The sequence below is a fragment of the Triticum aestivum genome, chromosome 6B, assembly GCF_018294505.1.
Source record: "Triticum aestivum cultivar Chinese Spring chromosome 6B, IWGSC CS RefSeq v2.1, whole genome shotgun sequence".
NCBI classification, from domain to species: Eukaryota; Viridiplantae; Streptophyta; class Magnoliopsida; order Poales; family Poaceae; genus Triticum; species Triticum aestivum.
In genome coordinates this window covers 259802692-259820112 of record NC_057810.1, presented here as the reverse complement: position 1 = coordinate 259820112, position 17421 = coordinate 259802692, and the positions used below count along the sequence as shown (strand labels likewise).

Sequence of the window (17421 nt, the reverse complement as noted above, 5' to 3'; positions counted from 1 at the left end):
GTGGTACACACCCTTTCAACTAGGGATGTCAACAGGGTCCTGTTTAATCCCAATTAAAGTCCACTAGTGGTATGATAGTTCAAAGAGTTTTTTTAGGAAAATGAACTAGGGAGCTAGCAAAAAGTAACTAGATGGGACTGGCAGATGCCGTTTATTTTCCACTTACATCCCTAGTTTCATCTTACCATTTTCATTTCTTTCTGGCTGATGCTGCTTCGTTTTTAAATATAGCTTGCCATGCTCAGCAATAATTCGTCTGTTGTTTACCATGTAAGCTTACTGCCTGGATCATGCGATAAATATCTCTTACTTATGTCCAGCGGAAACCTTTTAGGATGTCGTTCACACTAGGACACAATCTACAACCCCAGAATATATTTGTGGAAGCAGTGTGCTATCCATGTTACCAGATGGTAGCCAGGGGCAGAGCTAGGGGGATGAGCGGGGGCCACGCCCCCCCCCCCAACGGACGCATCGTATGGAAAGTACCACGATCTATGCCAAGTAAATTAGGCTACGTCAAACAGATTTAGCGCTAATTAGGCCCCCCCCTAACAGCAGGCTCAAGTCTTAAAGCCCAGGAGCTTTCCTAGTAGAAGCCCATATGTTCTTGTTGGTCAGCCTACGCTAGGGGAGCTTTCCTAGTTGAAGCCCATATGTACTTGTTGGTCAGCCCACGCTAGGGAAAACAATAAAAATACGAATCTGACGACGATCGAGGGCATCCCCTATGTTAGTTTCGGCGCCGACGCACGAGGCCTGGAAGTTCAATGATGGCATCTGTACAACTGATCCACAACGATGCCGACGGTAGAATAATCCTGCGGTGAGTCTCCTTTGATTCCTTCGTTGATTTATACTGTAGAATAAAACCGATGAACTAATCCACATCTGGCTCCAAAAGAGTAGAAACTTTTTTGTTTGAGATGAAATTAGTTACGGGTAGCAATTTTCTGTTTTATTGTCAATAATAGGAACTTTAAATTAGGTTTGCGCTGATTTTATCATCTGAGTTTTAAATTTCACCCTTAGAACAACATAGCTGATACACAAACTACTGATCAAGTATTCTAGCATGAGTAAAATTTACAACTCTAGAATTGCCATATAGGATTATCGATTTTGTTTTGTGTCTTCTTCGACCCCCTATCGTCAAATCCTGGCTCCGCCCCTGATGGTAGCAGTTCAGAGGCAACACCGCTGGAGAGCAGTTTGAGCACAGATATTATAGTTCTTGAGGCTCTACTAGAGGCAAAAAGAGATGGTGTGGCTGCCATGAATGAGGTAATCTTGATCTTGAGGCTAGAAATTATGCAATTAGTTGCACGCATTATGCAAGTAACCCAAGAATTGGAGGAAGTAAGAATGTTGCATTTGAAGACGGAGGAGGTCCTGCTGCTTCTGCTATCTGAAGCCCAAGGTAATCCCAGTTCTTCTTTATATACCAGTTGAAATTGTCATTATTAGATCATTATACTTTCATGTTGTGTCATGTCTCTGAATGGATTATGTTGTAAGACCCCCTATGTTGTCCATGTGTTGTAATGATCTAAATTTTTTAGGAGAGGTAATCCTCAGTACTTGTATGATTGACATAAGGTGAACTGTTTTTCGTGTGAGCATATTATATTGGATGAAATAATTGTTTGACTCAAAGTGTATCCAACCTACTGAATTTGAAGATCACGACATTTCTAAATCATAATCATATATAAAGGTGGAATAAATCTTTGTCATGGTTTCGAAGAAATAAATAATAAATCATAGAATGATGTATGGATATTCGTAATCGAATACAAATTGGATTTGAATTTAGTTGTCAGGGCCCAGGGTAAACATGAATGCTAATTCTCCCAAATTTGGAATAAAGCGGCAAAACACCCACTATCATTTGTCCTTTGCCCAAAGCAAGTGTGTGCGACATGGAAATTATTGTCTACCGCTGACACTCCACATCCTAATCGACCCGATTTCCACTGCTGTTGATAGGGGTAGACTAGTAACTTCAGTCAGACGTGACACGACCACCTCTGAGCCCATCCAGACACGGTGGGCGCCAAACGTGGGCGGCAAAACACATTTGATTCATGCTCGTCCGAAGGACATGTATCTCTCCCCCCATTTTCAATAGGGGCAGATGTGTAACTTCACTCGGAGGTGACACAACCGCCATACCTGTCAGCCACGTTCATACATCGTGGGCGCCTACCGTGGGCGGCAAAACACCCTCTCCTTGCTCGAAATCGCTACAGGCTAATATTGGGGAGATGTGAGATTACCGTACTATCCCAGCCGACATGATGTACGAAATTTTAAATGGGGGATAAGTTCGTAACTTTCCCACATTTCAGACAAGTGCGTCCCAAAGTTTGAGATCCCCGCTCCCCCTCCATTTCCCCATTCATACAATCATCGGCGCCGCACAACCTCCTCACTACGACCAGCCTCCTTCGTCCGCCACCCCGTCCTGCACCTTGCCTGAGCCGCTACCCTACCCCCGTCGTCCACTTCAAGAGATGGACGTCTCTCATCCACGGTGCCAGACCAGATCCTTTCATCACGTCCTCCCGCTTCATCGGTGTCGTCATCCACCTTGTCATTGCCGCTCCTATGACCACCTCGTCCATGGCAACATGACTTATCCCTCAACCCATCCGGCTGTCGTCTAAAGTCTTTTTTCGCACCGCCGACGGCCATTGCACCCGCAGCACCCTCAACGTATCAGCAGGGTCCTACACGGTGTCACAAGAGAGGTGGTACTTTTTCATATCTGCTTAAGCTCACCTGGAAAATTGATCGTAACTTGTTTACTGTACTTTTCTTGTCTGTACCAAATCATAGTAGCTAGTTGAAAGAAAACATTGGTTGCAAAGTAGCCTTTGTCCGGTTTGCACCTTTAGATTTACCATCGCACGGTTACTATACTGGGCTATTTTGTTACGCATAACAGAATATTATTCTGTTACCTTTTTTGAACTGACGGTTTCAGACGGTTGTACTGATCATTTTTATCTTATCGAACTGATCATCCACCTCCTTATGTGATCGAACTAACGTCTGCCTCCTCATCTACCCGAGAACGACAGTCTGGACCACTGGCTCCACGAGCGCGCGAACGCCGGCTACCCCCTGCCCTGGCCGGCGCAGCTGCGGATCACGCGGGGCATGGCGAGCAGGCTGGCGCACCGGCACGGCGGTGTCGCGCGGGTGATGCATCGAGACGTGAAGTCGAGCAACATCCTGCTGAACACGGCGATAGAGACGCGCCTCGGGGACTTCGGGCTGGCGCGCGGGAGCGACGACAGGCACGTGACGATGGACCTGGGATGACACGCACGTGACGATGGACCTGGTGGGCACGCTGGTTACATCTCGCCGGAGTATGGGCACTCGCCGACGGCGACGTACCGGGGCGACGTGTACAACATGGGGGTGGTGCTGGTGGAACTGGTGACTGGGCGGCGTCCCGTGGACATGGCGGCGTGGCTTGGCGCGTAGGACGTGACGGCGTGGGCGGTGCGGCTGCGACGGGAGGGGCGGGGCCACGAGGCCGTGGATGCCGCTGTGTCCGGGCGGCACTGGGAGGAGGCGGCGAGGGTGCTGGAGTTGGCGTGCGCCTGCATCGGCGAGGACCCCAAGGCGAGGCCCACGACGCAGGAGCTCGTCGAGCGGCTTGACGCCATCGCCGCAGCCGCAGTCACCCCGGAGATTCGCTTCGCCATTGTAGATAACTGAAGCTTGTGTAGATGACTGAATCGATACTACAGTAGCTAGCTGCGACAGTAATATCTCATGTACATTTTGATAAGAGTTGATTCGCGTATAAAGATTGAATGGATGATGATTCGGAATTGCTAAGTTTTTCACCCTGCGGATTTAAAAAGCGCCTGTCCGTTTAACTATTTTTTAGAGTAATCTTTTTTCAACACCGTTTTTTTATCCTTCGAACTATTCCACCTAAAGAGTTTGGACTTTTCTATAGTCAGACCTTGGACTGATTGACCGCCCACCCCCTTGATACCTAACGGTAGTCTTTGACTTTTTTTTTTGCCTTTACATTTTTTATCGTACAATTTGTCGATGTCATCGTCTCCGAGCTTGAGTGGCTTATACCTGTTGAACTGATTGAATTGTTGATGTTGAACTTTTTTTGCTTTTTTACCTTTACATTTTTTGTCATACAATTTGTCGGTGTCATCGTCTCCGAGCTTGAATGGCTTATATCCATTGAAATGACTGAATTGTTATGTTGAAATTTTTCTCGATTTTATTATGATTAAGGTGTAGTTTTGAATACGGTAAGAATGCATCATTTTTTGGGACTCCCGAAACGAACGGCGGACTTCTCCAACCAGGTTTTTTGAACCATGTCAGATGAGCACTTAAACTTATAGAAGCAAAAAATTTGGGGGATAATTTTGTTTTCTCGCCCGCACTGATGGTGAATCATCACCCGAACTTGCACAGTTTAATGTAGTCGAATTGGCTGAAGTTTGCTCGTAATAAATATTTTTTTTCTCTTCAAATTTTCTTTGAATTCCTTAGAACGAACTAACTATGTTTTATTTTTCAACTTATATGCTAGTAATGCATGACCTTACGAACTCACAAGTTTTTAATTGTGTTTTATGAGCACTTGAACTTATAGAAGTGACCTTTTTTTAGATTCTTATTTTTCTTATTTTTTCGCTTCCATTTTTTTGTCTTCATTTTAGAACTTGTGGGCACGCACGAGATCACTACAGCATTAGCATGTCCATGCTGTTCAACTGATGTTTTTTTGTCATTGCACTGTTGAAACATAAGGACTAGAACAAGTATCAATATAAATTGACGCTTTTTTGTAGGTTTTTGGGAATGATAATTTCCGTTTTGTAAATATATTAAAGTTTTAAATACGTGTACTGCACCATTTACAAATGTTTGTACTGCATATGTCCATAATAATTAACACAAGCGCCATGTGGGCTAGGAAGAACAGGGCACTTGAATCAGAATTGACACTGAAGAAACTCACTACAAATCATTATTTATTTAGGTGATATATCTAAACTTACAGAATTTTAAAACATGAACTAATGATATTTCCTGACACACACCAACTTTTCTGTGTCTTTTTCATGGACTGAAGTTAGAATATACATCGAACTAATATTAAGTTTAATACAAACATTCTCTATTCATGAACTGACATTTTTTTCTTCTTGTGGACTGAAGAAAAGAGAACAAAAATACACATAGAACTCACGCTAGAATACACACCGAAGAAAAAAGAATTTCTTCTCCATGGACTGATGATAGAATACACAAATATCAAGTATTCTGTCATCAGGTTTTTTCATGGAAGGCGGTACAAGAATGAGCAGGAAAAAAAGAATCATTCACACGCAAGTACAGCAGCAATACAAGTTCAGTATCATCTCTCGCACACACACACCTCCTCGCCTGCTTCATGTGCGCTTCTCCCTTATTGCTGCGTGCACCTGCCTGCGTGCTCCTGTGTTGAGTGTACAGCAGCAGCACTTTTAATGAACAACGACGAGGCGTGCAGTTGTACTGCTGAGATGAAGATCCTCGACCCCGTTGCTCCCTCTACGGCCGCTGAGCGCAAGCCTTGGCGTGGCAGCCGCGGGTGGTGCGTGGGAGGGAGGCGGCGGCTGGTGGCGCGTGGCGGGGCATCGAGGACGGTGTGGCACAGGAGTGGATTGCGTACCATGCCCAGGGAGGCTGGTGGTCGGGGCGGCGGCGCAGTGGGGGAGGCTGCTAGTCAGCACAAATTATGTACATCAACAACATTCGCACCACAAGAAAATGAAGCAGTAAATATACCATATTTTTGTACATACAAGCATACGGAAAATTATAGAATCAACATAGCATACCCTGATATGTAGTTGCACTGACGCTCTGGGAATTTTAGAACTGAAGAAGCACAGACTGGCTGCACTAATAAATAAGATATAAATGTTTACTGTCCAAGAGCGACCGTGCCATGTATTCAGAATTTCCTCGCACCATTTGTCATACACAAAAGTCATGTATAGCTATCAGGCACATCTTCTATATATAGAAGGACCATTAAGGGTCTTAGAAACCAACTAGGAGTACATAATTTCAATCAACTCGATGCTCATCAGTACTAGAATTATTGGACAAGAAGTTTAGATTTGTAGCAGCACACGCACCAAACTTACAGATTTTTCTTGAACAAGCAATGAAACAGATATAATAACAAAACATTCATTCTCATACAGCTAGAGAGATGTAAACAAACTATTTTACTACATCGCAATGTTGATTCGATGGGGCACTAGCTACAGTTATACATAAACTCCTTACCTTTTTCTCAGTGAAAATGTCAGAAGGGCTCATTTATTTTTCGTTCGAACTTACCATGTTTCTCAGTTTGAACTTCTAGAATTTTGGTCGATGAACTTCAAACATATAACTATTCATTTTTTTATCCATTTGAACTCCTATGTAAACTCAATTATTTTTAGACATACGAACAAACATGCAGTGACCTGACGAGCAATATTACTGCCTACGACATGAGAGATGAGAGAGCAATATTACTGTGTACGAGAGAGAGGTTCTGCCTTCTTCTGTCAGGTCTGAAACAAAGCAGCACTAGTTCAATTCAAAATAAAATGTCAGTTCAAACAGGAGGCACGGAGATCTTCACCGTCGGGAGATGGAGAAGAGAGATTTTGAGCAGGGTGTACCTCATGATGACTGGGAAGGAGGCACGGGCGAAAGTAGGCATGACAGTGAACGGCCTCCGGCGGTGGTGTTGGACTGCTGGACGCAGCGGTGTCGTGACTCGTCGCCGTCCTCACCTGAGGAGGTGCTAGACAGCCTGGCCTGTGTGTTCAGCAAGGGGGAGGAGAGACTCCGATGCTAGATGAGGGAAGATGATGGACGACTCACGCAGGCTAAACTCTTGAACTTGCTCCACGACAATCTTTGAACCTCCTACAAGAAAAGAATATATATCATACATCATTTTTTATTTATATCTTGCTCAATCATGCACCCAAAAAATTTAAACACAACAAAATATCAGCCTTTTGGCTCCCAAACCTCCTGCATATACATTTTGAACTGATGTTCTTTCTGCCATTGCACTGTTGTTGATATATATTCAGATGAACTATCAAATGCAATACATTTTTTTTTCTTTCAGGAATAAGAACAAACACCCATGGAGCACGAAATGCAAGCCATTTGCATTAGATGCCGATGAAACAAGTTGAACTATCTGTTCTAAGATATTTGAACTTATCTAGGGATCCAGGGGAAGGGTGCTGGGGGAGACAGCTACCTGAATTCCTAGACCCGGCGGCACTGATGCTTCCTCCTTCATTACTATACAAGTCCGATTTTTCGTTGAACTTCTCCTGTTGTCTGCTCTGAATTTTTGCAATTGTTCGACTCGAAATTCTGCAATTTTTCACCATGGACATTTATCTCTTGTTGATTTAAACCACCAAAATACAAAAGTGCAGAACAACTTTTCATTCAGTCCACATACAGAAGATGATTTTCTCATGCACATTACATCAAACAACTTGCATACTGCAAATAGGAACACTGAGGAAAACTACTTTGTCAAATATCCATCAGGCAGCAAGGAACCTCATCTCCTTGAGCGACCGGCCACAAAACAAGAAGTTGTACTATTGAGCAGGAGAACTTTCTACAAAAATCCCAAAGCATTATAAAAAAATCCTAGAGAACTTTTCTACAAAATTGATCAACTAAGTAACAGTATGGTGCACATTCTCAAGTAGAACCACAAGGATTTGTTTGTGCTATATGAAGAAGATGAAAACACAAAGGAAATCGGACTCACCACCGGGAAGTAGATGAACTGAAAAGCATACAAAATATGAACTTGTGCATCTTAGTTTTGTTGCAACCTACAAAATAGGAACAAATATGAGAGATGAGGTTTTGTCCAGCAGAACTTACCGAGGTCTACCATTCAAACTTTTAAATGTTTGTGCTACCAGAAGCACTAGAAGGACAGAGCGGGTTTCAACGGGCACCGGGCGTGATGGCGGACAGCGGCTGCCAGTCACACATGGGATGGCGCATGTCTCAACCAGACTGGCAACTTCCTCGGCTCCGCTAGCGTCCGCTCATACACCACTAGGGTAACACGCATGCACGCACAGGCATGAGCGCACGCGCCCACACACACACAGCTAAAGATGCTCCAAACAGATTTCTGAACTTGCATACAACTCTCTTTGAACTTGCCATATGAAACTTTTTACACTTGCACAATTCTGCAGTGGCAGCAAGCAGCAACCAGAAGCATGCAATTGTTTTACAACAATCAAAAGTGCACAAAGATCACATCGGCAAGCACCGCGGTGGGCCGATGAAGGCATCCAACCATGGTTGCTTGACTGTTCCGTGGATGGATTCTAGTACTCCCGTATACTAGTATAAGTGAAGCAACAAGAAGAATTGGCCTTCTTTTATAGAAAATAAAAATGGACAGTACTGAATCTTGCACTTACCGGTAAGAATTTGTGGGATTCATCTTCTTATGGAGTTGAGAGTAAATACACACATGGCAGCACATTTAGTTGAAAATAGAAGAGAGCAGAACACAGATGTAGAAGATGCTCCAAACTCCGGAAACAAGCGAGACTAGGGTGCTCTTCGTCGAGCTCTGCTGGCCGAGCGGCCGAAAGACCCAAAGTTGAACGTCCAGAGCAGATCAGCTGGACAGACTCCATGCATAGGGAGCCGGGTGGGCGGAGGCGCGCGGTGGCTAGGGGTCGGAGGCGCGCGGCGGGTGGGGTTGGAGGCGCGCGAGGGCCGGGGTAGGAGGAGCTCGATGAACTTTTAGAATTTTGGTCGATGAACTTCAAACATATAACTATTTATTTTTTATCCATTTGAACTCCTATATAAACTCAATTATTTTTAGACATACGAACAAACATCCCCCTATTTCTCGACTTTGAACTCCTGTATATTTTTTCTTTTAGCTTACAGTCTTTCTGGTCTGAATTGATGTACAACATCATCATCTGCTAAATTTGCTAGTCCAACATTATAATCTGGTTGTGTCCCATCGAAATCTCACTCCTATCTTGACGAAGTAGAACTCTGCAATTTTTCGTCGTGGACTGAAGATCTCATAAGTACAAAGGAAATGAAATTCTGTAACTTTTTTGTCAATTCAAATGTAGAGGGGCATTACCATCAGAGGATCTGCAGCAGCCAGTCACAACACTTTGACTCGTCCTCCATCAGCAGTTGCTCCCATGCACCCGGATGACTGTCCCTAACCTGGCATACAACATTATTAGAACCTGCAGGTTCTCCACACTAGCACTGATATTTTTCTTTTCCTACTTTTTAACTAAATCAAACTTCCGAACTCGCTCTATGACAATGATTGAACTTGCACATTTCAGCTGTGGCATCAAGCAGCAACTAGAAGTAAACAATTTTTACAGCACTAAAAAAGTTCAAAACATCACATCAATAAGCACAATGGTGGATATCATAGTGACGCCGAAGAAGGCACATCTATCCAGTAGCAATTTCAATTAGAAAAACACAGTAGCAATTTTGCCGAATGCCATCAAATGAAACTTGCATGGTTTAATTAGAAACACACATTAGCAAACATATTTGCAGATTTTTTTGTGTATGAAAAAGCTAGTGGTTTAAATTGAAAACATGGACAGCGCCACCACACATTTTCTTTTAGTATATCTTCCCATTTCATCCTACAGTGCATGTTTTGTGTTATAGGAAGAAAATGGAAAACATAAAGGGAATCGTACTTATGATTGGGAATTAGATGTACTGAATAGCTTACATTAGATGAACTGGAAAAAAATACAAGCTCGAGAGCCTCACGAAGAACTGGATCATGGTTTGGGGCTGCGAATGGTGGTGAAGCTCCACATCTGCCATCGCCGGCAAGCTCTAGCCATGGGCTACAACAGAAAGGAAAGGGTGAAGCTGATGCGATCGTCACTACAGAGGAAAGAGGAGATGAGGCCTTGGACTACTGCTCATAATGAACTGAACTAAAATAAATCTTTGTTTATGCATTTAAGCAAACACTTTGAAGCACATTAGTTTTATATACTTGGCTTAATACCTACTCTTCTCAGTGTTCATTTTTCTTCTTACTCCCTGACTGACTGACAGGAACAGGGGCGAAATGAATCAGTAAGCAAGAGACGGCACCAGGGTGAAGTACCTACCGGTGCCGGTGGAGAACCACAGTGGTCTTGCCAGCAAACATGGGGTCGACTATGACGTTGATCTCGCCGAGTTGGACGTCCTCGCCCCCCGTGGCTTCTCCTGCAGGTTCCACTCTTTTGCCACTGAAGAAATTGAATTGAGTGTGTGACGAGTTAGTTAATGTGAAATTGAACTGGGTGTTTCACATCACTCTACAGCACACCAATGCGTACGCACAGCCAGTAGTGAAAATGTGCATCAAGAGTAGCTACCATCTATCATCAGTGGCGTGCACCACCAACAGAGAACAAGCAGCAAGGTGTAGGAGCGGGGTGGCCGGCGGCCGAGGTTATGGCTAGAGAGAAAGAAGGGGAAATGGAATTACGCAGCCGTTGAAGTGGGATTGACAGGAGGAGAGGGTTTTTATTTGCTGAACTGATAGAACTTTTTTTGTTTAGTGAACAAAATATAATGCAAAACCATACTGTTTTGTTTTTAACACACACATCAAACTACGCATCGTACTGTTTTTGTGTTTCATTTTGAACTGATGCAAATGTTTTTTCTGCACCCACACCTATAGATGCGACTGAACTTAACGTCACTTAGGAAAACTTTGCAAAAGGGAGAGATAGGCATGCAAACGATGTATGTGCCAAACTGTTGTATCTTGGTCAAACGTAATAGAGAATTTTAACAACACACACACAAACTGACAAGTGTACGATTCAAACTTCTATAAAGAGGACAAGCCAACATGTAAAATTAGGAGACAACTATTTTTTTGAACATTCATGATGAATTCACCCCCCCCCCCCCCCCAACATATTTTGTACTTCACATAGTAGGGAAGTGTGCATACTGGACATCCACACGTACAAAGATCATGGATAGAATAGTACAGCAGAACAAAAGAGAAACATGAAAAAAAATATGAACGTTTGTTGTAGGCATTCCAACAAACACATTGAGGGCAATAAAACAAACCACAACAATAAAAATCATGGCTGTCTTCTCCTTTTTGTTCAGTTTCTCTGAATCAAAACCTCAACATCACGCAGCATCAGCAGAGGAAGCAGCAACATCTGTTGCTAGAGAGAAAGAAGAAAGAAATCAGAGGAGAGCAGCACCGTGCACATGTTCGAGGGAAGTTGCGTGGAGGCCTGCTAGGGGCTGGGGTGGGGGCCAGCTCGGGGACAGCGAGTCCAACCGTTCGAGGCAGAGGCGCGAGGCAGTTCAAGGGCGAACGCCCAGCCGCAATATTCCGCCGCTATTGGCTTCACGGTTACTAGGAGGTCGACGGGGGCCGTGAGGATGAGTCTGGGAGCGGCGCCGTTGGCTGGGCGGGGGCGGCGCCGGTGGCTGGTCGGGAGCGGCGCCGGTGGCTGGGCGGGGGCGGCGCCGGTGGCTGGGCGGGGGACGGCGCCGGCACCTGGGCGAGGCGGCGCCGGTGGCTGGTCGGGGGCCGCGCCGGTGACTGGGTCGAGGGCGGCGCCGGAGGATGGGCGGGGGCTGGAGCGGCGCCGGTGGATGGGGCATCAGGGTGGTGACGCTCGGGACTGGAGGTTAGGGATAGAATGGGAGGCCCGTGGTTTACTCTTTTTTTTTGTTTTAGTTACCGGTCTGTAAATCGCGTCGCGCGTGGAGCAGGGGTAACAGAATAATATTCTGTTATCGGTAACAGAATAATCTAGCCCTATATATATATATATATAGAAAGAGAAAAAGATAAGAGTATAAGAGTGGAGAAAAACGTAGAGAAATATGCTTGTGTTGACTCTCAAAAATGGCATGATCGCAAAGAGTGACTTGAGTCTATAATGGAATGAGGTTAAAATTATGAGTTTATGTCACCATTTGATGGCCCTCGTCAAGATGATCGAAATAAATATGAAGATGGACCAAAAAGGAGCTCAAGTGCAAAAGATATGACAATTTCGGAGACACCCGTGTTGACACCTGATTAAAGAATGGCATGAAACCTAATTAATAAGACCTCGGATGGAAAAAGTTACAACTGCAGAGTTCTTCGTCTCATCAAAACGTACGATTTTGATATAAACATCATCCCCATATGAGGTCGTATGCAAAAGTTATAGCCAAAATCGTGCGCTGCAGCAATGTTTGGCCGGATCATCTGGGTCGGGGTTCGGATCATCCGGATAATTGAAGCACCAAGACTACAGAAGATTGGCGATGAAGACGGATGATCTGGGTCCAGTCCCGGATGATCCGGATGGAGGCCGGACAGTCCGGGTAGAGGTCGGACGTCCGGACAAGTTTTTCTACTGCAGACTTTATAAAGCGGCTCTAAACACCATCAAGATTGCCTCAAATAGAAAAGTGTTCAACATGAAAGTTGTGCGTCTCGTCGAGGCGGTTGAATTTGATATAAGAAACGTCCAAATCTGAGGTCGTATGCAGATTTTAGAGCCAAAACAGTAAGCTGCTGTCAGAAAACTGGGCTAGGCCGGATCATCCGGGCCTAGAGCCGGACATCCGGGCCGGAAGTCGTGAGAAGTCCGAATTTGGCTAGATTTTGATGATTTGGATGACAAGGAAAGTCCTTTTCTTTGTACGGGAAGTCCATTCGCCTCTTATATAGATGAGAGGTGACGGCCGATTGAACAACACACAATCGATCAAATCTATCAACACTTTTTACCTTTACTTTACCCTCTCCCTTGTTCTTTTTCTTCCTCGTTCTTCGTTCGTTCTTCTTCATTGCAGGGCGGCGAACCTTGAGGCCCTAGGGGTGATCAGGTTGACCTAGGGGTAGCCCATAGCTGCCGCGGGCCCTGACGGGGTCCCTTCCGGACATGTGGGGTTTCGGGTCTACAAAAGCGCCCGTCGGATTGTCTTGCGTACCGCGCTTTTGGCGGGTCTCCTTCGACGTGAGCTGCGGTGCATCACCCCCGGCGTCGAGGGTACACAGTGACGTGTTTGTGTGCGAACACACTTTTTGGCGACTCCGCTGGGGACGAAGCTTTGAACGTTCTCCGTCCCGTTCTTACTACGAAGAGATCGCATCTAGGGTTTGCAATCTACAAAGGTAACATGAATACCCAATTCACATATGTAGATGCAAATAATGCATATGTTGTTGCTAGATCATCTAATGAGCATAATGTATCAGCTATCCCTAGCTTTATCAATCATGCATCTAATTATGTGTAAGGGCCGATGCAACAAAATCTCCATGATTTTACTTCATATAATTTTAGCAACATGCAACATATGTATCCCAACTCCCATGCATCGGCAACCCCACAAATTTATATGCCGATGAATAACATGATGGGTTCAGTTAATCAAGTTGAGACACCCTATGTAGGAACTTCCAATGGTATGCAACAAAGTGTTTCAAGTTTTTATTCATCGGCAAATAATTTGCAGTACGCTAATTCAAACGTGCCGGTGAATAGGGGAATTGGCCATGTTACTACTAGTTATTTGACCAATTACCCTCGAACATCATATTCTACGCCTAATGCTACTAATATTTTGGCACCATACGCAACTGTTGATGTCCATAATTCGGCTCCACACCTTCATGGTCATGGCCGAATAAGTGAAACTTCTGCAGGAGCACAAATGCATTCACCTACTACCGTGGCATATCATGTTCCCCCTACACAATTATAGAATTTCGGCAACATCTCATTGCCAAAAGAGTCTAAAAGCATTGGGGGGCAACCATATCCAGACTGGGTAATTGAGAACAAGCTTACATTCTCTTGAGATTTGTGCAACTCTATTCGCCAGGAACTAATAGATGGCGGGAAGCCTCGTGATTTTGCTGCTGTAAAAGCTAGAGTTGTGCAAATGATGCAGTCGCCCAGTGTTGTACCATCCAGTGTACCACCTAAACAATCGCAAAGTTTCGGCACCTCATTGCCGAAAGAGTCTCAAAGTATTGGGAGCAATCTCATGACGAGTGGATGAAAATTGAGATGAAAAGGTTTAAAGCTCGCCAAGCTGAGATGTGGGCTAAAATTAGACGAGAGCGAGAAGCCTTGCAAATTTAAAAAGATAAAGTTGTTGATTCAGGTAACAAAGAAATTTTGGTTATTAGAAAAGCTGAATCAAGTAGTATATATTCTGAGTCCATCAAATCCAAAGAGGCAAGCACTATTGGGAAAGGGCATGGAAAGCATAGCAAAACAACCATACTTGATTTTTCCGAAGTCAATGGAACATACTTCCTGCCCTATGAGTTCCATGCCATAGAAATTGACAAGCCTCAAGGACAAGAACAAGTAGCCGAACAAAGTTCGGCTAACATGGATCTTCAAAGCAATGATGCACGGAATCAAGAAAAAGATAATGATAAGGTGTTGGGGAGCCATCCAAAGACGGAGCAAGATGTTCTTCAAGTGGCACCATCATCATGCTCTCCCAACATATTTAAAGAGGTATGCATAGAGAGTAATTTACCTATTTTCAGATTTGGTCGCAACTTCATTATTGATGCATCTATAAGAAATATTCTCATAAGTAATTTTGAAAGACCAATGAAGAAGAGTAATTTACTTGTTAGCAATAAACTTGTTATGGAACATATCGGTCAACCCATTGCGCCATTTATAAAGACCAATAATGACTTATTGTTACAGCCAAAGCTTTCCCATTGCTTTATCTAAAGTTCATATCTAGTTGGGTAGCTTTTCTTATTTCGTACTTGGCTTGCATTTGGTCTCAACTGAGACATGTATGTTCTAAATATCTTTGTTTCAGAAATTTAAAGCCGAGGTTAAATTCTATTGAGAAAACCGATGCTAATATAATATCTTATCCAAAGACATCGGAGATAGAGTGGAAAACACAATGCATAGCCGAATGGGGAGATTACAAATGTGAACCATTCATTTGCTTATCTCCAAAGCCGTTCAAACAACAAGATTGGCTAGAAAACAAGAAGTATACCTTCAATTCAAGCATGTGTGATCAAATATTTGATTTGTTGCTGAAAAATAATTACATTACAATTCTCGATCACCATGTTAAGCCATCAATCCAAGGACGAATGTATTGTAAGTTGCATGATTCGTCCAAGCATAATTTTGAGGATTGCAACATGTTTCGTCAAATAGTTAAATCGGCCATTGAAAAAGAACGATTGAAGTTTGTTGAAACACCAAGAGATGACCAGTCTATTCCGATTGGTCCCAGTGGCAAAAAGTTTTTGCATCGGCTGCTTCAAGCCGATCCATATAAAGAGAATGTAAAAGCTGCAGGTGATGGGGTCAAGCTTTCAAGTAAAGAAGTTGTTGAAGAGCATAATGAACATAATCTTGAGGGCGAGAATTCCATCGGAGCTACAATGGAGACGCCAAGGACTGGGGGGCAGCAAGCAAATCCAATGATCGATGACAGCAAACCAAAAGAAAACAAAGGCCGAAATAAGCGCAAGTATAAGAGATCAAAAATCACCTTCGCTGAACTATTGGATAAATATCAAAAGAAGAGTAAAGAGAAGAATGCTTATCGTCCCAATCATGCAAATAAACCAAGATCACCCCCAAGGCGTAAATATGAGGATCGGTATTGGCAAATCGAGAATTTTATGCAATATATTCATATCCTTATTTTGGGCCACCAATGCCAATGTCGTGGTTGCCGCCCTATGCTCATGTAGATCCATATCCATCATGGGACAGATATGATACAAGGGAACACTCTCCATCTTATTTTGGAACATCTCACCAATATTATGCAGCTCCAAGAAAAACAACATTTGAACAATCACATGTTAAAGACCATTCCAATCATAAGGAATCGGTCCAGAGCTCAAGGAAGAAGAAAGAGGTAGTCAAACAAGTTTACCGCGTTAAAAGATATGGTCGTAAGAGTGCTACTTCAGATTTGATCTCAAATGAAAAAGAGCCAATGAAAGTGTTGACATTGGCTACTAAAGGCAATGAGATGAAGCAACCAATTATTGAGAGACAAAGTGCCAAATCCGAAGAAAAGAAGTTGAGAGTGCACAAGGCCAAGAAAGAATTGCCATTGGTCAAAACAGAATCACAGCCGAGATGCCCACTCGGCTTATCATATTGGCAAAAGAAGAAATTACAAAATCTTAGTGCACAAGAGCTGAAAAAGAAGAACATCGCATGGGTTCCCAAGAAGATCAATCAAGACAAAAATGACGTGCATGCTTCTGTTGCAACAAGTACAATAAAAGTGAAGAAGGAAAATAATGAAAGCAACAAACAATTAAGCCGAAGGTGCGCATCACAACATCAAAATCTTCGGTTAGCACATCATCCATTTTCTTCAACCATGTCGTTGATGCCTTTGCCATGGAATTCATCCCTAGGTATGATCAGTTACCCTCCATGGATTTATTTTGATCCATGGATGCAACATAACTTTCTATATCATGAGAGGGTATTACCAAATTACCATACATTTGGTTAGTTACATTGTTGCTAATACAAAGGGGCCGAAATATTTTATTCCTATTTTATTTGTTTATTTCGAATATACATACTTTGGTGGGTGAATTCTACATGGACCTCATGATAATGGCCGATATTTATCTATCGCCCTAAGAATATGTCAAAGCATGGCCGGTGTAGTATCCTAACATCGTCCTTAGTTCAATTGGAGACCAAAACAAGCCTCATGTCGCTTAAAATATTTTGTCAAAATGATCAAAGCCGAATATAAAATTTTATTCAGTTTGGAGCTTTTGATTGCCATAGGTGCTATACATATTGAGGCTTTGGGGTGATTCGTTATGAGTAATACAACAAATATCCAACAGTTATCAATGTTTTGACGAATCACTTATAGTTTATCTTGAGGCAAAAGTAAGGATTGGAGAAAGTTTATTGTTGATTATCTGCGAAATCCTAGCAAAAGGGTGAACAATATGATTCAGAGGATGACCTTGAGATACATATCTATGGAGCTTTATCATCGGATTGTTAAGGAAGTTGAGAAGGTTTCACCCAATTTGGCATCAAGGATTCAAAGAAATAATGGCGATATATATTTATCACCCAAGCACATGCAAAGTGGCAGATGGAGTGTTGACATCGTCCTTAGAACCAACATGATACAAGTTATTTTTCGGCATACTACCTTTGCCGAAAAACAGGGGGGCATGTGTTGAAGCTCAAAAATGGCATGATCGCAAAGAGTGACTTGAGTCTATAATGTAATGAGGTTAAAATTATGATTTTATGT

The 17421-nt window shown here is 43.3% G+C and overlaps 1 long non-coding RNA gene across 10 annotated transcripts; it reads right to left on the bottom strand.

Annotated features, from left to right (window-relative positions):
- Nucleotides 1–5149: 5149 nt before the first annotated feature.
- LOC123136860 (uncharacterized) lies at nt 5150–11806 on the bottom strand. 10 transcript variants are annotated; one of them, XR_006467402.1, is made up of 9 exons: nt 10245–11806; nt 9851–9971; nt 9224–9312; nt 7856–7922; nt 7325–7443; nt 6726–6975; nt 6577–6630; nt 5883–5941; nt 5150–5760 (listed from the first exon to the last, which is right to left on the bottom strand). It is a non-coding gene; the product is annotated as an uncharacterized lncRNA (long non-coding RNA). The 10 variants fall into 10 exon arrangements; XR_006467398.1 differs by having other exon boundaries at nt 6577–6614; XR_006467405.1 differs by lacking the exons at nt 5150–5760; nt 5883–5941 and having other exon boundaries at nt 6464–6614; nt 10245–10367; nt 10497–10579; nt 11355–11806.
- Nucleotides 11807–17421: the final 5615 nt, after the last annotated feature.